Source organism: Lissotriton helveticus, chromosome 5_1 (genome assembly GCF_964261635.1).
Source record: "Lissotriton helveticus chromosome 5_1, aLisHel1.1, whole genome shotgun sequence".
Taxonomy (NCBI): domain Eukaryota; kingdom Metazoa; phylum Chordata; class Amphibia; order Caudata; family Salamandridae; genus Lissotriton; species Lissotriton helveticus.
In genome coordinates this window covers 340,812,541-340,834,524 of record NC_136065.1, presented here as the reverse complement: position 1 = coordinate 340,834,524, position 21,984 = coordinate 340,812,541, and the positions used below count along the sequence as shown (strand labels likewise).

The window sequence follows — 21,984 nt, the reverse complement described above, 5'->3', positions numbered from 1 at the left end:
CTGTTCATGTTGAGTATCTGTCGATCAATGTCTGTGCTGCTTTGATCCCGACAAGTGTGATGGACGATGTTACATGTTCAAATGCTTTGCAAGCTTCTGCCATCTACTGGTTCAATTCAGAATTGCTTTGACACATAGGAAAATAACATGAATCCCTCCCTAGACAGAGGTCGAGCCAATAACTAGACGCCGATTATCATCAGGGCAGTAGCGGTCGGCAGTAGGAGTTACTGCAGGGCGGTGACGTGGGCAGGGGGAGGGGCAGGGCAGGGGGGGAGTAATGTTGCGCACACTGCATCACCAAATGTGATGCGGTGCGCGCAACAAAATTCGTTTTATTTATTTAAATGTTTACTTACCTGTTAAACTCCGTAATCCATACATTACTACCACCCACCCTGCCCCTCCCCCTGCCCACGTCACCGCCCTGCAGTAACTCCTACTGCCGACCGCTACTGCATCAGGGCCACTGCATTTATGCCTCACTCATTGGAGGACCAAACTATGTAGCCGGGTTTACAAACTTCTGTAGTGAAAAATGTCAAATCATTCAGCATAATGCGGCCCAATCTGTGACAGAATTGAATTGTTGTGGCTGTTTAACAACTATGTATACTGACTGAGCAAAAGCTCCAACTACCAGCTACTCACCTGACTACAGACAGACAAATACAACTGAAAGGTGACCTGTTAACCTTGACAGATATGCTGTTTTTATTTGGCACAAAAATATGCATTTCAAAATAACTTTAGAGGAATTTGAGTCGGAATTATTTTTAAATCTGCTAATTATGCAGCAAATGGTGGATTATGTGGAAATTGTAGTAAAGCCATTAATCGTCAACTTTGGATCTTTTATATATTTAGATGCTTGAATTTTTCCCTGTCATTAGGCTGGGAATCCCCAGTACATCAAAATAGCAGTGTTCAGTGCGAAAATGTCCACAAACTTGAAACAACATCATTTGTTTAGTAGCACATGCACCTCATTTGAAGGAAACCAAATTTCAGCCAGTGAGATGGGAGCTTACCCTCTCCTACTCCCCCTGGAGGCCACCACAGCTAAGCTAACGCACCTCATGTGTGAGGGAGTTCCCTGGCCAAGTATTCCTCTAATCTTTCACTAAACTTAAAGTTGTTACTATTCTTCATCTGCCCTTGATTTGAACCAGCCCTATCTTCAGCACTGAAGTACTGTAAGCAGCGGCAGTTTCTGCGGAGGGGCTATGCCCATCCAATCAAATGTGATATGGATGGTAATTGCTGAAAGCAATTACCATCCTATTTAAATTAAACAACAAGCATTGGCATACCCAATAGGTCTCGCCTTTGGCTAAACACTTATAAGGTCCCAAAGGCGAGACCTGTTGGCTATGCCAATGCTTGTTTTTCAGTGTGGCACTTCTCCCACTGAGAGGAAGCACTATGGAGTCTTAACTAAGGGGCAACTCAGGAGGATCACAATACCTCGGATCCCAGCTGGCTGCATAACCTGTGGAGGAACAGATACGACAGAGAACGGAGCAGCTAGGGCTGCCCCCTGCATCCCTGGGAGATGTCCTTCCTCTCATTCCCTACAGCAGCACACCAGCTGGGGTTCCTGCTCGAGCACCTACAAGAAGGCAGTCTAATCTGGGCGCTGGTAGTAGGCAAATCAGAGGAAAGTAGAGGAAAGCTTTAGGGGCCTGACCTCCTGTGGTAACACTGAGGCTTACACTCGAGGATTATTAAATATACAAGGTTCAAAGCGCTTTACATGTTGGGAGCTTGAAAGGAGTAATAGTGGACAATGTTGGCTTTACAGGCTCTTGTTTTCGCATGACGGTTTTCGTCTCTTCTCTAAATCGCCATTGAGACCCCCGAGGACATGTAAGTTAAACAAAGCTGTGTAGAGACTACATTTGCGGCAAATACTTCCCACAACAAGATGCTTGTGTCAGTCACTGAACAGCATCACAGGATAAATGTCTGAATCCTCTCAAAGCTAGGGGGAGCAAGGCTACTTAAACATCTTGAGGAGGTGCCCCCAGAAGTGGTCAGTGAGTGAGATGGGAGCTTGGAAAGTTCATACCTCACCAGCCTCAGCTACTTTTCCAAAGGACCCCTCGCTTGCAGGGACGGTCAGTGCACGGGGAGTCACTCGGCTGCCCCTACATGCACCTTCAAGGGAAGACCAGAAGCCAATCTTCCAAACACTGCTCCTGATGTTTGTTCTGCACACCAGCAGGCTGGAGAGAAGGTGAGGATGTGAGGAAGACATTTCTTTCGTATTTTCAACACAAGAGTTGGCAAATAACTTATACGAGCGAAAGGTCCCCCCAAAACAAGTGAGCCTTTGCGTGGCCATGTAAATGACGTGACTTGGAGTCGCGAGGTCTGCAATCCCTGCTACAAAATCCCGCCGCCGCCCACTAAGAGGACAGAGGATGACGGAGCAGGAAGGGGACGCGGAGATAAAAGAGCAAATCCCTTTTCAGGACTGCCAGCCATAGCGGCAGGGTTCCCACCGCAGACAAAGCCCGAGCAGCAGGCCATGAAAGGCTGGCAGGGAAATAGGATTAGGTAGCCAATCAAAGGCGGCTATCGGTGTGGCTCTGCCCCCCAACACTGGGCCGCCAACACACCAGACTGTGGTTCCAAAAATCCACAAACTCCTTCTCAGGGGTCTTACCAATAAGTAATCCATTCAAATGCAGCAAAGAAATCAACAGAGAATCTGAAATATGAAAAGACATCTTTATTACAATTAATTGTGAGGCTACGTCACCCAACTGCCTTAGCAATTGAATGAGGCAGTCTGCTGAATGGTCTGAGCACAGATCCTTTATACCATGCATTGTGCCCTAGGCACACATTTGAAGTACATTCCCAGAACGTGCACACAGATGCAAAACCCACTTTCAAGATAAGTCCAGGCCATAAACAATGTCCACATAATGCATACATTCTCTAGCTGACAAGGCCGGATAAACCCAAAACACAGCCCATGTCATAAATAGCTCGTGGAGGTAAGAACAGGATCAGATGGAAGTAAGATAGGCACGTTTGTGTGTAGTAAATCTTTACAATGTCCTATGCTCTGATCTATAATCTTGATCAACTAAAGGGCAGGAAGACTGGTTTGGCAAGGAAAGGCCAGCTTCTAAAATTAACTCCAGTGCACGAAGAAATCCCTGGTTAATATGTATATATGATTCGACTGTTTGGCTCACAAACTAACTTCTGAAGCCTACATAAAAAGTAACACTAGATGGCAGTCACGACACATAACAAAAACCCAAGTTTCAGAAAAGAAAGTCTTTAAGGAAAGAATACATTTAGATGTTGTTTAAGATAACACATGCACAAGGAAACTTAATGGTTAACAAGGTCCTAATCAGTAATTGAAAAACTTAGACAACCATCAGCTAGTGAAACTAGTTTTACAGAAAGGTCAGTTCCAGGTGAAAAGGGTTACTCTCTGTAATTCATTCAGAGACAGAGAAACCCATGCTAAGGTTATGTCCTTAAATACTTGTTCTGCCACAGTGAAGGCCTACTGTAAGGGCAATCCACAAAATGGCTGCTATTGACAAAATAGAACCCGAGGGTTCAAGATGGAAACTCTGATTTCAGGGTGCTTTCTTCACCCGAATGCGACGAAAATGATTGTGCATAGTATACTCGTCATTTCCAGTCTGCTGATACCAAATTCGTCATGATACGGCGATGTTTCATGACACTGGTCCAGAATTTTCAGTACCACAGACGCTCCTTTTGCCCTTACATAGGCAATAACCTAAACCTATGTCAGTCTGAATCTAGGTCTATACTCATCAGATCATCAAGGTGTTGCTGTAGTATCATCTTATTACTTAGCAACTCTCTCGGGACAGGTCTCCTTACACACGTAGTGGCACAAAGGCCATATATGGCAGGACCAAATAGGGAATGCCTCTATCTGTAGTATGTGGTATAAGACCACACGCCCAACAATCAGTGATGTTCAACTACTAACTGGTGTTGATGCAGAAACTGTACAAAAGGAATTATCAGTAAACTCTGATCTCCTAACTATCCATGTTCAGGTAAAATCTGGACAGGATGCAAAGAAGTAGAAGTAGGAAGAGACATAGGTTGGGAGGTGGGTACAGGTGTGAATTGGGCAGCAAAAACAATCCCACCCATAAAAGCAATGCCATGTTTAAAAAACACTAGAAAACACGTCATCAAGAACATATAGACAAAATAGTGGCCGCTATTACAAATGAATCATAATTTTCCACAACCCTAAGCAAAAAGTAATTCCTAAAATTATCTTGTACATTTTATATAGCTTCCTATGCATTTCAGTAATTTATTATGTCAAGTGAAACAGTGGTGTTCCTTATCAATGCTCTCAGATGAAAAGGGATACTCTTCCACAGAGAGTGGACTTTATTCTGCTTTTACTAAACAGAATAGTACTTTAAAACAATGCCAGCAAAGCAGCAAAAAAAATCAGTTTCCAAACTCCAATTCTATACAAGCTCACAGAAAATACCCAGAGTCCGTCAAAGCCTCTCCTGGCAGGCTTCTATTGTCCATCAAATCCGCTTCCAGTGTCTTCTTCGCGTTGGGCCTCTTCATTCAGGCTTTTCATGAAAATGATGTTACTCAGTATCCGTTGGAGTGCCCTCCTGGCAAACACTCATAGCTCATTCACAAAGTCTCAATGTCTCAAGGCAGTGCACCAGTGTCTCTTCTTTGGGGCAGACACTACAAATGATGTGCGCTTCATTGATCATGGGCACAAAACATCTCGTGCAGATCCAAGCACTACTGAGAAACAACCTCTCAAGATCAGCAGCACTTCCAGACTCCAACACTCATCATTTAGTGTCAGAGGACGCTCAAGCTGCTCTCTCATGGGCACCAGAATGTAGTGCCTTTTTCCAAACGTGGATCCTTGGGTGCACTGCCTTTCCGCTGGAGCAAAGGGAAAAGAGGTGTGTGTGTGGCCAAAACTCGGGCCAAGAGCTCAAGGGACTGTACACTGACAGAGGTTTCCAGCACATAACAGGTACAGAGCACAAACAAACAAAACTGTCATTCTGTGGCCAACAAGGAACCAGCTCCTCTTTTTCTCTGCAACGCCTTCCAAAGAAGCAAACGCCTTGCTTTGGAGGTACCATTGACGGCATGCTAATGATCGCTGTTCAGCCTCGCGACTTTCTGGTTGCAGAAATTGTAGAGCCAAGAAACCTGCATTCATCTGTAGGGGAGTGGGCTTAGTCTTGATCACAGGTCTGCAGGGTATCACTCTTCCTTTGACTCTGGAAGATCCCGCAGAACCTAGTGATATAGGAAATGTAACACAATTGTTAGTTTCCTTCAAATCAAGCACAAAAATAGTTCATGGGTTTTAACAAGGAGACTGCAAGCAGGTGGCCTGCAATCTGCAAGGGAGTGGCCACACGCCATGGGACAATGTTGGTCTAGGATGCACTGTCATTTTCAAAAAACAATTCAAACATAAAGGCAGTAGGCAAAACAGTGTCTCTAAGTTTTTCAATTAGGTTTCCGTGTGAGAGCATATCCTTCATCATCTAAGGGTAAATAACTACACAAAAATTCTATCTAAATGGATGTCTTCACATATGGTGGCATTGTCTAATGGTGCAAATACATATTTTCCTCAATGATTAAGCCTAGGTGTTCCTAAATTCCTTATCTAGAACATCTCAAATAGAGAAATGACATAATACAGATTATCAAGGATATGAAGAAAAGTCCCTTTTAAAAAAATACGCATTAAGTGCACTATGCAATACAAAGGCTAATGATCAAATGTGCAGACAAAGGACAAACGCTAGAAAGTCCTGGTATTTGCATGATTAGAACACATCTGATCCCACAAAAAATTAGAGCAGCAGGAACAAAAGGGAACTGAGAAATTAAAGAAGACATTGAAAATTCGTCGTGTTCAAAAGGTAAACTTAAGATATCTCCTATTGAGATGGAAAACGTGTCTTACTATAATATTGGGTCAGTTAACCAGCCTGTCACTACCCCGACAGTCAGTCTGAAAAAAACATTTTACATAACATGGGGGGTCCCTGATACATCACTCTAGTCTAAAAGTGTGCGCATAAACAATACACCCATAATAATAAATGGGCTGACTGGTGAAAGGAATATGGAAAAGGGAAATGGAAGTAGGACACAACTAAAATCCCCAATAACTAAGCATGATGCGACATCGGTCAGGGAAGAAGCAACAAAAGAAAAATCTATAGGAAGAACAAGAGTTTGCGTGGGTGCCTCAGGCCTGTAACACAGCACCAAGAGTACTGGCAACTACACCATATACGGTAATCCTAACTAATGTTCCAGTTCCTTCTTCAGGGAAAAAGTGAAACCTGGTTTCCTTTCAAGGGACAAAGCTATATGCTATTTGGGAAACAGAACATGATTAAGTAATGCAATATAGAAATTAGGCCACCTTGAGTCACAGATCTATAATTGTATCCTTAGGTCCAATCAAGGATGCATGAAAATGTAGGGCTGCCTATTCCTTTAAGGGAATGTGCAGTAAGTGACTAACAGCAGATGACACACTTTGATTCTGTATATCTTTTTAGTTTTGTGCAATATCATTATAGCCAAATTTAGGCATGCACTGGTAAAAGTGCTGCCTGTCTGGTTCACAATATGAAAAAATCATATCTGTGAAATTTATCATTTATACCAAATCCATCCAACTGTTGTGAAACAATACGTATCGTCATACGGATCCTTTCACAACACTGGGGAACTTATAATAGTAACAACATAAAACAAAACATACAAAAAATAAAGCGGTGACACACAGCACCATGGCACATGTACTTTATGCACTGTAAACCTGCAGCCCAAAAACCCAATATTTGGGCCTGTAGGCCTGTACCCTCCTTTTGACAGTAGAACACAACGCAGTTGGAGTCCACTGTCAAATGTACTGTCTCTCTTCTAACATACAGGATAATCACGCAAAAAACACATTTCCTTTCAATTAACCAAACTCACGTGTCTTGTCTGCTTTAAATCACCCAGAACAATCCATGAATGGTCTGTAGGCAGAAGCAACAGAAAAAATACACAACACACAAGGGAGACATTTTTGCCCACAAACGAATATCAACTATAACTTTTAATCAGGAGACAAAACATGGTACACATTAAGAAAACACAAAAATAAGTTTCCATTACTTAACTGTTACCATCTTGTCAGTCACCTTGCAACATGAAGCCCTCTTGTTACACTGACATTCCATATTAATTTGGCACCTATCATTTCCATGGTGAAAAATAATTCCTTTTAGCAAATCTTATTTTCCACTCAGGCCTGTAGCCTGTAGCCTTCAGAATTTTGGAAAAGGGCTGCATCTTATTTTCTATCTAAGACTTAATGCAACACTTCTTTTTCTGTCAAATAAACGCAGCTGGCAAACATTAATTTTCTTAGCGTGGAGACACAAATGTATCAGTTCTGCAGAGCATTTAACACGTTCTTCGCGATTTTCATTTTATATTCTCTATTAAATTAAGTTCTTTCATTTTATTAATGTTCTCACGGAGAAACCAGAAACCCTACCTTTGAGGCCTGTTCAGAGGTCATTCTGCATTCCTCAGAGGCAAAGTCCTAATTAAAAGGGTCATAAATGTCAACACAACGGCCTTCTCCATTGCCCGACAGGAAAACTAAAAGATAACATCTCAGCAGCGCGGCTCAGCCAGCCTCTGCATAACCTCAGCCCTCAGCCTCTGCCACACTGACGTTGTCAAAGCCAGAAGGCTCTAACCTGCAATAATTCACTCTATTTTGAAAAATAAATTCTCTTTTTTTAGGCGCTAAAATTATCTCTATTCCCAGATCATTAAACTACATTTACTGTCAATGTTTCTCAAAACCTAAAGACACACAGACCAGTTTTTTTTTAGAGTAAATGCTTGTTGCAATCCTATGGTACACACTTCATCAATCTTAAATGAACAGACTTCTCCGTAGGCCTAGCTGAAGCTAGAACCTTCAACCCTGATATTTAAAACAAGCCTTTGTACTGGCACATTAACCCACTGAATCATAAGAAGGCACAACCTGCAAATATATATATCAAAACCTAAATGTATGTATTTGCTTAAGCCTGAGACACTTTAAAAGTACTCTGAATGAAAGCAAAATGCAGTTTAAACAGTGTTTTTACTCAAAATCAACTTTCATATTTTGGGCATTAAAAAATGAATATCCTACAATTTTCTTGCATAATATGCATTACTAGAATGTCTATTACAAATCCCAAGAGTCAGGCATTAGAAAATAATAACTTATATTTTACATAATGAGCTTGCTTGCGCCTATGCCAAGGGAAAATTATACACACGAATGCTTGTCATTTTAGTGATGCAACATAGCTTAAATCGAATTTTAATGCTAGGAGGTCAGAGTATGAGTGTTAAGCTTTATAAATATTAAAAAACGATTTTTGTAGCACTTATTTTTTAATAATTATTTTTCATAATTAATAATTTTTCTCTTCAAATAAAACCAATTATTCCTTTTTGTGATTGTTCTACATATAAGAGCCCATTGCATCCCTTGCCTATCATTTTGGATGCATTAACTCACGAACCTGAGCGCATATGCCTAACTTAAAACGCATCACATTCCTGCGTCACATTTCTGCACCACATTTATTTAAAAGGACGGTTACGCAAAATTCCTTTCTGTTTAACTGGAAAAAGTGCTGGCTGAACGAACATTCCTATCAAATATACTGCAGCTGAAAGGTTTGCCTGTGACCATCTAATACAGTGCATCTAAGGAAAATGCTGTTAATTTATTTTACAATACAGCGCTTTCAGGCATCTGTTTCATGAATTGCGCAAACGCCACTCACATACCGAAGTTACACTAATGAGAAAAAGCCACATAAACATTTAAACATACATCAAACCCACAAATCAACACTCAGGACGAAAACAGGACAGCCCAGACTGTACTCAAAACCCAACCATTGTAGCTGTAACCATATTTACAAGAAACACTTCTCAATAGTGTTCAAAAAGACTGGATAAACAGCTCAACAGACCACTGTATGTGCAGGAAACCAAAAATACACTCAATACACTAGCTTTAGGTGGCAGAACACCAAAAATCGTTTTGCATGTAAAATTGCACAGAGCAAAGGATCCTTGTTTTGCATTATGTCATATTTTAATTCCCTGGGGATACAAAGTCACCAAGGAAGAAATATGTTTGTATATCTAAACCTATTTAGATATCCCCTGTAGGGGAAGCCGGCAAATCCAAACGTATACAAAGTTGGCCAACACAAATCTCCAAATTCGCTAAGATCAGGCATCTTATAGCTCACTAATCTAGCCTCCAACTTCAAGGGGCTATCTCTATCGATACACTTGTAAATATACAAAACCCTTGGTTATTGAAAATTGCAATCTTCAAATAAACTAAGGACCAAACAATCTAAGCAAAGAACCACAGAACCAAAGAACAAAGGACTGGGAGCGACCCACTTATACCTCAACTAAAGCAGATGGAGAAAAAATCCCTTCATTACCTGCCTACACAAATTGCAATTCGCATATACAAACCTATACAAACCTATCAAAGCTATACCAAACAAATAGTTGTCCAAATTCTAACTGCCAAGTTCTAACTGCACTAACAGTCTCTTTTCTTAAAAAAACACTTACGCCAAAAAGGTTCCTCAGTCAGGAGTGACATCTTTTGGAGAGCTTAAGTCAGAAAAATCAAAAATATACTGTGCCAAAAAGACCAAAAAAATCCCCCAGAACCTCTGTGCACAGAGTACCTCTTTTAGTAGATTTCTGTCTTGCCTTCCCCAGTAGATTTCTGTCCTCTGACAAGATTACCCCTTCAGATAGTCACTTCTTGATGAGCCCCAGGTTGGTCGCGCCATTTGTGGTTCCAAAAATCCACAAACTCCTTCTCAGGGGTCTTACCAATAAGTAATCCATTCAAATGCAGCAAAGAAATCAACAGAGAATCTGAAATATGAAAAGACATCTTTATTACAATTAATTGTGAGGCTACGTCACCCAACTGCCTTAGCAATTGAATGAGGCAGTCTGCTGAATGGTCTGAGCACAGATCCTTTATACCATGCATTGTGCCCTAGGCACACATTTGAAGTACATTCCCAGAACGTGCACACAGATGCAAAACCCACTTTCAAGATAAGTCCAGGCCATAAACAATGTCCACATAATGCATACATTCTCTAGCTGACAAGGCCGGATAAACCCAAAACACAGCCCATGTCATAAATAGCTCGTGGAGGTAAGAACAGGATCAGATGGAAGTAAGATAGGCACGTTTGTGTGTAGTAAATCTTTACAATGTCCTATGCTCTGATCTATAATCTTGATCAACTAAAGGGCAGGAACTGGTTTGGCAAGGAAAGGCCAGCTTCTAAAATTAACTCCAGTGCACGAAGAAATCCCTGGTTAATATGTATATATGATTCAACTGTTTTTCTCACAAACTAACTTCTGAAGCCTACATAAAAAGTAACACTAGATGGCAGTCACGACACATAACAAAAACCCAAGTTTCAGAAAAGAAAGTCTTTAAGGAAAGAATACATTTAGATGTTGTTTAAGATAACACATGCACAAGGAAACTTAATGGTTAACAAGGTCCTAATCAGTAATTGAAAAACTTAGACAACCATCAGCTAGTGAAACTAGTTTTACAGAAAGGTCAGTTCCAGGTGAAAAGGGTTACTCTCTGTAATTCATTCAGAGACAGAGAAACCCATGCTAAGGTTATGTCCTTAAATACTTGTTCTGCCACAGTGAAGGCCTACTGTAAGGGCAATCCACAAAAAAGCTGCTATTGACAATATGGAACCCGAGGGTTCAAGATGGAAACTCTGATTTCAGGGTGCTTTCTTCACCCGAATGCGACGAAAATGATTGTGCATAGTATACTCGTCATTTCCAGTCTGCTGATACCAAATTCGTCATGATACGACGATGTTTCATGACACTGGTCCAGAATTTTCAGTACCACAAGACGACCATGGAGGGAAAAGTGCACCCCACAACTGAACCAGGAGCAAGAAAGACAAACATGAACATATACCAAAAGCTAACAGAGAAAATTCGAAAACCAAGGGAACAAGCATTTACGGACGGACAGCGGGAGGGGGGGGGCGGTAACGGGCAAATGGACAGCGGGAGGGGGGGGCGGGAAGGGGCACACGGACAGCGGGAGGGGGGGGGGGCGGAATCAAGAGCACTCACCTGGAACTGGACTTCCTCCGGCAGCGGCGGTCGGCCGCGGAATGAGCTGGATGCCGAGACAAAAAAAAAAAAACAACTCCGCCCACCGCCGCATGACTACACAGAGGGAACGCCCAGGGAAAAAATCGCGGGAACGCCCACGAATTTGGTCCGTGAATGACGGACAGATCTCTGTTCCAATGGCTAGCCTCCATTTATGGAGCTAGCCAATGGAACAGAGGGCGTATTCAAGTCCCCCATACTGAAAACTAAAGATTTCTCCTGGGTCGGAGCTAAAGCTCCGTGCCCCAGGCGAAACCTAAAAAGCACCCACGGCTTAGGCCTGCCTGCTCCGTTCTCCAAAACGTAGATCAGGCAGTTTTAAGAAGCCACATGCGTAAGTGTGCATGTACTAGTTGGCAGCAGTGATGCCACTGAAAGTTAAGCAATACGAGCTGACAATATGCCAGCACGATTCTGCAATAATTGGGGTCCTCTGGGACCTCCCACAAAAGATGCATAAAAGTATCACATTCTGAAGTAGCCCCGGGCGTGTACAGTATCCGCCCGGGGCTGCTTGTCTTTTATGACTCCTACCTTTCCCAAGTCGTCACAGCTGGAAAGGGAGGGATTGCAGCATTTGCAAGACAGGCATGTGTTCTAAACAGTGACACCAGGACACAAGTCTTAAAAAAAGAAGTGGGGGTACTCTCCAAGTTAGGTGGCGTCACAGGAAGTGACATCACAGCAGGAAGTGATATCACGGCAGGAAGTGACATCACAACAGGAAGTGACATTGCATGTGCAGCAGATCTATCATTTGCACGTATTGCAATATTTAACAGTTGAAGCTGTAAAATAAGTGAGGGGACGCCGTCCACCTGCGTGATACACTGCCCTGAAAAGCAGTAATCCATTCAGCTATCCACATAAAATACAGATCTATGATCTGCACAGTATGTGTTATTCGCAGCAGGCATACTAAACCTCTGTTCTACTTTATGGAGAGTCAGAATCGGCACTAGACAAAACTCCAATCTCTCTCTCTAGCAGGAGCATTATTCACAGGAGTAATCTTGACATTTTTGATGTTGCCTGAAATTGGGCGCACAAGGAACTCTGCCAAAGATGTTTTTAAATCACATGTAATTGCTAAACACAGCACCCGCTCCACCGGGGTCAGCGCCCAGTGCAGCGCATCAGTTGTACTGCCCTAAAGCCAGCCCTGCATGGCACATAGTGCCAATATCGGTCCACTGACCATCCCTCCCGCAGCAACATACATGCAGCATAAATAAGCAGACAAGACAACTTTTTTGTTGGGAAAATTCGCTGCAGGTTTATTAGCATAATAATATGCCAACAAGGTGGGTTATCTTACAGGCGATCCAAAGGCAAGCCGCCCCTCGCGGCCTACCACCTGATGGGCCAAACTTGCATTGTGGCCTTAGCCAATCGGTGCTTAGCGGTTGTGGTAAGGGGGTAGCCACTCCCACTTCCGGTGAACCATCGGTCCACCCTCTTGCTCACGCCCCCCCCCCCTACGAGGGGCGGAGCGTTCAAGCGACCCCCGGTTGTTCAGGTTTCCAACCGCCCGTAGGATAACGGGGCGCCGTCGCACCAAAGGGTCCACCGCACAGACTTCCTGGGGATATTAGGCCTCAGCATCCTTTGTGCTCCTGAAGAGGGTACCCCTGAGTACCATTCCGCCTCTGGATCGACCTGTAACTCCGCCACAGCCCTTGGTGTGGCGACCGTCGCAGCCAGGGCCCCCCACCAAGGCCGGCATTCCTTCTTACATCCTGCTATTTCTAGGGCCACTCCCTTAATCAGCAAGAATCGGGCCATGCTTAAACTGGTGATTCCACCTGTGACCCTGATACCTCCACCAAAGACGGTGTCGAACTGCACAATTGTGTGCCACATGGTTCTGACCCCATGTTCCCGTCAGTGTCCTGCACCCCAACCCACTAAAATTCTGGCAGCTTCTGCCAATGCCTGGCAATAGGGCTGGAATTTTTTGTCTGTCCTGGATGGTCTAGAGCAGTGTTTCCCAAACTGTGGTCCGCGGACCCCCAGGGGTCCGTGACACATTCCCAGGGGGTCCGTAGGCAACAGTTTTAAAAACACAGAAACGTTTCTAGTATAATTAGCAGCTTTCCAGCAACAATAAAAGTGTCAAGAGAATGCCAGTGATTAATGTACCTGCTGGAGAGCGAGGAGAGTTTTGTTCAGTGGCAGCTTTGATTTAACAAATGTAGCACAGAGGGTTAATGTGCCTACCGCAAAGAACGTGTAACATGCATCTTAAAAAGCAGTATTTTATGTGCCTAGGTTTGTGGTTACTGCTTTTGTCACATAGTTTCTTTTGTTACTGTGCACTTCATAAGTGACAATCGTAATCTAGAAGAGGGACCTATAAACTGTCATCAAAGAGCTGCTTGCAAACTGCATGGTACAAGTTAGTCACTTATATTTTGTCCCAGTTATTCATTATCCTGATGCTGCTAAAAAGATATATTTGGGTGGAAATACATTTTTAATGTTAAAGTCAATGCTAGCCACTGTGTTATGTTCTGAATCCTGAGTTTGTGCTTTTCCAGACCAAGCACCCTTTAAACATTTTATATACACACCGATTTACATGTATGATTCAATGTCTCTATATGTGTGTGATGTAAAGTGCTCTGACATCCTACAATGGTATGAGACATGCTATAAAACAAATGAAATACATGTGACAGAGGGGCTATTACTTCAATATAAAATACTAAGGGCCAGATGTACGATCTGTTTTTATATGTGCAAACGGGTTCGCGAACCCGTTTGCGCATGCAAAAACCTATTGGGCCATGTACATAGCCTATTTAGCGAGTCGCAATTTGTTTGCGACTCTCTAAATAGGTTTTGCAACTTGCTATTTGGAAGGGGTATTCCCTTCCAAATAGCGAGTCTCAAAACTATGTACAAATGTTTTGCGATCGTAAAACAGTCACAATTACCACCTACTTCAAGTAGATGGTAATGCATTCGCAAATGGGAAGGGGTCCTCAGGGGACCCATTCCCTTTTGGAAATGCATGCAAAATTATTTTTTAAGGGCAGGCAGTGGTCCCAGGGACCTCTGCCTGCCCGTAGAAAATTAAACAAAAAAGTGTAATTTTTTTTTTTTTTTAAATGCATGGTAAACAAGCTGCATTTTTTTTATTTTTAAAAGTGCTTTATTTAAAAGCAGTCCGAGACACGGTGGCCTGCAGAGCCCAGCAGGCCACTATCGCTGGGTGGGCTGGCATTCCTAATGGGCTCGCAAATTGCAAGAGGCTCATTAATAGCGACCCAATTGGGAATCCCAAACAGTGTTAAACACACTGTTGTATATTTCATTTAGGGACTCGCAATTTGCCACTCACAATGTGTCACCAATTGCGAGGCGCTAAATGAAATGGTTGTCCATCTGGCCCCAAAATCCTTAGTACTTTGAGTATTTGTTTTGTGTGCAAACGTGTGTATTTTTTTCGAATTACTGTTTTAATGTTTGAAATTTAACTCATGCAAATTGCTTGGGGGTCCCCGGCTTCCAGTGGTGACTCAATGGGGGTCCTCAGGAGTCAACTGGTCTAGAGGATCCATCTCTTGGTGCATGCCTGCAACCCTTGATAATCTCACCATACTTGGGACAAGCCCCCTGCTTGGCCGCAGCATAGCTAAGCCCCTGCCGAAATTGCCTGCCTGTGCGAGCAGACTAAGCTGACTCCCTCGGCATCCCATCCCTTTAACACCAGGTTTACCTCTTTAGTCATGCCAGTAAGTGTCTCCCTAATGCGTTAAGGCTGATATGAGACATGCATAGCCAGCATCCCTTTGACTACTGTGCAGTAACTTTTCACATTTTGTCTCTACAAGTCGCCCCGTTGGGGCACTCGGTGGACCCAAGGTGGCTGTTAGCAAGCGCCCTACCCAAATGCCTATACCATGTTGAGCAGCTTGGGACACTATTACTTTCTCACTACGTGCTGCCCTGCATGAAAATACTGCCTAAGATCTCCCCACCTAGAAACTGAATAACCACTACCTAACTACTGTCTCAGGTCGAACGATTACCCGAGCACGTAGTCCGGGGCCCTCCACTGCGTGTAATCCCCTGCAGTTCGAATTAGACTGATGTTGTTACCTGCCCACATCTGGACCTTACAAGTAAAACGTGCCAACAAGTGTTAAACTATTCTGGGCACCAGAACTCGTTACTGAAAGTAGCAGTGTATGTCCCTATCCGCCCCTCCGGAAGTCCAGACCTGACTTTCTCACATAGCTGGGTAAACATTTACTAAATTGCCAAGTGTGTACCTCGCAACCAAGCATGCGAGGAGAACTGTAAGGGCCCCTCCCCCCTGTGCGACACAGGTGTATTGCTGTGACAGAAAGATAAAATTGTATTATAATTTAGTGTGTCCCAGTGAATCTCGCACGGCAAGAGAAAGGTGTTCAATGATAGTTAATTAAACCAAGATAATAGAATATAAAACAGTTCTACAAGCTGCACTTAGAACAAATGCACTCCTCTGAGCCCTATCCAGTGGATACATACACATAGCCTGCTAGTTACATGTGCCTGAGATAATATTGCCACTGAAACCTGAGTTTAACCCTTAGTACATGTCAAAGGTACTATACCACCTGATACTACAGTGCGACCAGCTTGCCCCCTTTATTACCCAACTCTGACGGCCCTAAATGTTCTTCTCAGAGTGGTGCCTGTGTACTTGATCCGAATGTCCTGTAATTAGAAAAAAGGTTGCACTCCTTTCCTGGACGTGCTGACCCAGGGCCCCACAAACTGGCCCCAGTGTGTTCTTCCCCTGTACCTGCTCCGCGCCCTGGCAGGCCAGCCAGAAAGTGTGGTTTGACCATCATAGGACAAAAAACCCGTGCGTATCTGGAAGAGAGAACAGATCCATGAAAACAGCCCAAACCAGCATTGTCCGGTAAGCCAATTGCTAACTCGCTCACCAGGCTCCGAGTCCCTTACTTGAGCACCAGTTGCTGTACAAAAGAATACATTCCATCCCCTCACGGGGGATGCATGATTTGCCCCGACTCACCAATTGTTTAACGGAAAACACATTTCAATTATGGCACAGGGGGTTCAAGATTTTGGTTCCAAACGAAAACACCAGTATTTGTCCAGGGAATAAACAAATTGCCCAGACTCAGTCATTTTTACCAGAGAACACCCCACAATTATTCCCCAGGGGATACCTGCTATGCTCAGACTCACCATTCGCCACCCATTGTATTACTCCCACGGGGTGGAAACCAGCACATGCCCCCTTCCTGTAGACACAAGTACCAATGTTGGAAAAGTCAGGGCAGACCCTGCTTCCCATGTGGGGTGACCTATACAACACGTAACAAGCTTAACTGCTGTAGTCCCATCCCAGGTAACCCTACCTGCTGTCCAACAGTAACCCTTAGTGTTGAACCAACCATGCCCCGGATTGCTTTATAGCCCCCGGGATTGCTACCCCTCCACCGGAGAGAGAGAAAGGGGCGTGCCTGTATCTTACAGGTACTGGTGGACGCATGTCGTAAGCAGTTCTTGTGATTGCCATGCCCTTACATACACCTGCATGACATTCGCACACTGAATACAGCCAAGAGCATGCCCAGGTAACTGCCCCTTGTTTAGGGACTTGGGGAGGACAGGGAACACACCCCTTATGGTTGCCCTACGCTCAGCTCAGCTGCGCCCACAGCCCCACCCCCCCAGTGTGATATTGCCCTTATACTTGTTTAAAAATCAGGTGACCCCCCCCAAGTCAGTGGGGCGTTCTCCAACGCGGTTCCTGCATTTTAGACAACACAACCATGAAAAAACCATGCCCCCCCCCCATCCTATACCAATGTGAATTCACTGCAAAGGGACAGGGGCCAACAATGTCACCACGCTAACAAGGCCAAGCCTGCTTGTCAGATACGAGAACTAGACCACATAACATTCTCGTAAGGAGATGGTTGAGGCATATGCTAAGGTAATTACTCGAATGCTAAGTCAAACTTGACATGCCGCTTATAACTGTAGGAAGACCTTTCATACGCGAAAATTCAATTCTCTTGACTATGTAAGTGTCCTCCCCGTGGTTCCTAATGATTGAGAGTCTGCCATTTAAGTTGAAAATCCTTATACCTGTGTTTGGTACTCTATTGAAACATGCAGACTTCACTTTTCTCTTGTACAACACTGTTTGCTACCTCTTGCATGGAGTTTTAGTTCCGTAACTTGTACAACTGCCGCCCTTTTTTACGTACTGTGTGTTCTAGCGTTTGAGCGACATCCATTCCTTGCAGTATTATACCCCTACTATTGTAACTTGCACACTTGTCACATTTCCTCCTGTAAAGCACCGTATGCAAACTCCCTTATTGTTTGCTCACAATAGTCACTTGCTACATGTAACATAGCATCTGCTTTTGAAATGTGGCCACTTATATTGCTCACATGTAAAATATGTAAACAGCAATTGTTGCAAAACAAAACATGTACTTTTGTATAGCACACATATCTCCACCCGAAAGTCACGAGGCGCTGAATAACAGAAGTATCTTGTTACCCAACTCAATGGTACTCATGTATCGACCTCAGATGGATGAAAGGCTGGGTAGACCCACCGGGGTTAGAACCTGTGACCATGAGGTCGGACACCGACCCCTGCAGTGGATGCATTAGTCCACTGCGCCACCAGACCCGGCTTCAGGTCTGTTTCTATTGTGAAGCGCACTGACACCTCCGTGTGGAAGCAATCATAAAGCCCGCGGCGAGAGGCTGCAGGGATGGAGAAGAAAACCTCAGCCCCATACGTCCAAACCAACAGACAGCGCATGACAGGGGCACCGGCACACACGGAGATACCTCCTCCACAAAACTTAAACGGACTTGCCCAGGTGCCAGCATTGCCTGCAACACCTGAGCTCCGTTGTCTGCGCGACTAGCAGCATTTCCGGAAGTTAACTCAAAAGGAACGCCCAGGAACGTGAAGCCTGCACCATGAGAAATTCCTCCTGGGCCCTGAATGCCGAGAGATATAACGCTTAAAGAAGCTTAAAAAGGAATGCCATGTTGTACCATGATGTAGCGTTAGGCCGTGCCTAAGGTTCGCCTGCGAAGAGGGCACCAAGAGCAATGCACCAGATATCGGGAAAGAAGAAACACGCAGCCATACCCAGGGCACGTCCCCCTCGCAGACGGAGGAGATCCAACGTGCAGCCGAAAGCCGAAGAAGGTCCGGACGCTGGTACTTTGCGTGGGACATCCGCAAGCCACCACAGCTGCACTTCCCAAATGGGGGCATGGAAGCCTTGTGGCACAGCTCCCAGATCCTTCCCCGTAAAATTGAACATGAGCAGGGCAGCATGGGCTAACGGGAAGTTGATGGACATAACGGCTCCCCACGTCAATCACTGTGACCGCATGGGCGTAACTTCAACAGACTAGCTAGACAGATGCCCATCTGCATTGGGAGCCCGCCCTGACACGATAACCTAGATATTGCGTCGTCACAGTGAATAGGGGAAAATGAATCGTCGGCTTGTTATCAGTATCTGAAGTGCGGATTACATAACCAGCCTCTGGAATGTAATTCCCGCCCGAGCCGCGCGGCCAACCCAAACCTTGACCGCGCGCTCACCACTTAAAATTGTTCTCTTAGGGGCCTATAAACTGGCGCGACCAGAGATCCTTAACCCGCTACAAGTCCACATACCACTCCTAAAATGCTACGCCTACAATACCAGATGCGAGGTAACCTTCCTTCGCATGTGACGCCTAAAATGCCAGATGCGAGTTGACTTTCCTCCGCAAAGTCCCAGAGCATAACTCCCCGCACAAGGAAAGAGAAGCCAAGATGGCTGCACCCCGGCGCCATTACCCACGTGGGCAGCATTACTATGCCGCAACTGAAGCCAAAACCGGAATACCACAAAAACTGTGTAATACAAATACCTCGATCTCGGAGCCCCGGTAACCACCACAATTTCCAAAATGAATTCCAGCCCTCTCGGACCCAAAGGAAGGTGAATGGCCCTCCGCGTGTACACCATTTCTCCAGGGGACTCGCCAATGTCGGCCGTAAGCCACATAAACTTGATACTCTCTAGGGCCGTCCTAGGGAGAGTCCTAGGTACAATGGGGGGGACCGGCGGTGGTACAAGGTTCGCATACACTGATGTAAAGAAATGACTCCCATGACCCCCCTGCCTGGTCAAACTGAAAGGGAAGTCGCGGGGAAGTCCACAAAACCTCCCCCGCCCCAAACTGGGAGCAGCAGGGAGGGAGGGAAAACACGGGCGGGCCACCCGCCCGTTGCAGGTAAACAAATCCACTCCTACTCCGCGGCGGATGAATGCCCGCTCCTGGAGGTTCCGACGAGGCTGTGTAATACCCCCCTCCCCCGCCCCGTAGGACCATGTAAAAAAAACACTTCACCGCGATGTATCGCATCCGATTCTGGCCATTCGAAACGCAAAACAACGTGTTGCTCCTTGCAGTGGGCACCAAGATTCAGAAGACGCTAATTGAGCGCCGTGAAAAACAAAGCTGCCGGTTTCCAACCATCCTCATTTTGTCCACCATAAGCGTGGAAGGGTATACTCAGATGTGAGTCCCTTGCTCATTGCACCATCAGGATTCAAGCAAGCCGGGCCGACGACGCCTGAAATGGCAGAAACCGGTCCCCGGAAGCTTGTTTCCTTCCCAGTATAAGAATTGGCTTGGTAGTTTGGTTTGCCCTGTTCCCATCATGCACTGGGACAGGAACAGACTAATTTGCATATAGCCAAGTTCTGAGCTGGGATGGTGCAGTGAGCTAAAAAACGGTGATGGATCAAGCCCTGATCTTTGGACTGGGTAAGAGTGGTCTGCTTAATTCAGGCACTCTGTTCATCACCACCCCCTTTTCTGAATCATTTTGTCCACCATAAGCGTGGAAGGGTATACTCAGATGTGAGTCCCTTGCTCATTGCACCATCAGGATTCAAGCAAGCCGGGCCGACGACGCCTGAAATGGCAGAAACCGGTCCCCGGAAGCTTGTTTCCTTCCCAGTATAAGAATTGGCTTGGTAGTTTGGTTTGCCCTGTTCCCATCATGCACTGGGACAGGAACAGACTAATTTGCATATAGCCAAGTTCTGAGCTGGGATGGTGCAGTGAGCTAAAAAACGGTGATGGATCAAGCCCTGATCTTTGGACTGGGTAAGAGTGGTCTGCTTAATTCAGGCACTCTGTTCATCACCACCCCCTTTTCTGAATCGGTTTCCAACCCTAGCATCTGATCCCACAGCTGTGCGAGGACAAACCACGGCCCGTATAAAGCAACCCTAGAAAAGCAAACACAGTTAAAATAACTAAGTCGATAGACTGCAAAGACAAAGTGCGTTTATACTCCTGGGTGACCTGCAGGCCCGCCGCCCAGCACGAGGCCGGGCTCAGCCCCTCAATTTCAGCCCCACCCCACCCTACCCGCTGCGCATGGCGAGAAGGTGAAAGCAAAAATCGGTACAGGAAGGGGGGTCAAGGCCTTCAAGTTGCAGCTGCAAGTGCACTGTAACTAAAGCCAAAGCCTATGGCTAAGTTCCTGCGCACACGTACACGGCCATTCCGTGTGTGCGTTGCGGCCGGGGGACCTCCCCCGCACTTCTGTGCAGAGAGGGCAGGTGTGCTTACGATCCCCGTGATGGGCTGTTTGCTACGTCCTCCATAAACACAAATTCTGCCAATGAAGGGGGTAAACTGCCAATGGCCGAACTGAGATGCGGAGTGCATCGTGATGTCTCGACCCGCCGCCTACTCCTCTTGCCCCCTCCACCTGCAATCCAACTAAAAGAACTTAAAATTGTGGTATCAGCCGGGACCTTAAAAACAGGTCAGGCCCGTTGAAACCCGGCAAGAAGGCAGCAAAGCTGTGTCAACACACTGAAGAGAAAATGGTTTGTGCCGGGACAATGCTTACGAACAAAATGGAGTTGATGTCCGACCACTCCCAGCAGGGTTAAACGGGAGTTAGAACAAGCTCGGTGCTGGGATAGTATAAGCCGGCACAGATACATGGGGACCAAGCCGAGAAACTGTGATGACGTAAACCCAGGATGGATAGTGGCAAAGTGCCGAGGTGTTCGGAACCAACATCGTGTAGGCCAGGAAGGGGCCTACGGTTAGGCATGGGCCGCGCAGATGTGTGAAGAGGGGGAGGGGCGTACTGGAGTCCGGGAAGAGCAACAACTCGCTCCCGAACTACGTCGTGGCGGAAGAAGACTCCTGCACCGACCACTGTTCCCCACTCTCTCCACAAAGCACCCGCCCATACCAGCCCCTGGCACAGCCACCCCCACACCGGGCCCTCCAGGCCTCGCACAACTCTCAGCGCCCTAGGGCCATTCCCCGATGCTCCACAAGATTCAATATGCCGTCAGGCTCGGACAGAGCCCCACCAGGAGACCGTGCCCCACCAGGAGGCCCTGCGACCGCCCCCTCCCCGAGCTATGCTGCAGTCAGGATACAACAACTCAGCAGTCCCACAGACCTCCGACCAAACCCGTGCCCGAAAAGCGAGGGGGCCCCAAGTGGGGGGGGGGTGGCTGAGTGCCCACGACCCAGGCTGTTTACTCTCTCCTACACGAGAGTAGCACGCCCCTCCCCCCCCCACCCCCCACCCCCGTTCGCAGCTCC

At 45.7% G+C, this 21,984-nt stretch overlaps 1 protein-coding gene across 1 annotated transcript in view; it reads left to right on the top strand.

The window, feature by feature from the left end:
- The window catches only part of CFAP74 (cilia and flagella associated protein 74), a 1,328,338-nt gene that overhangs the window by 1,041,153 nt on the left and 265,201 nt on the right, over positions 1–21,984 (top strand). The window lies entirely within an intron of this gene.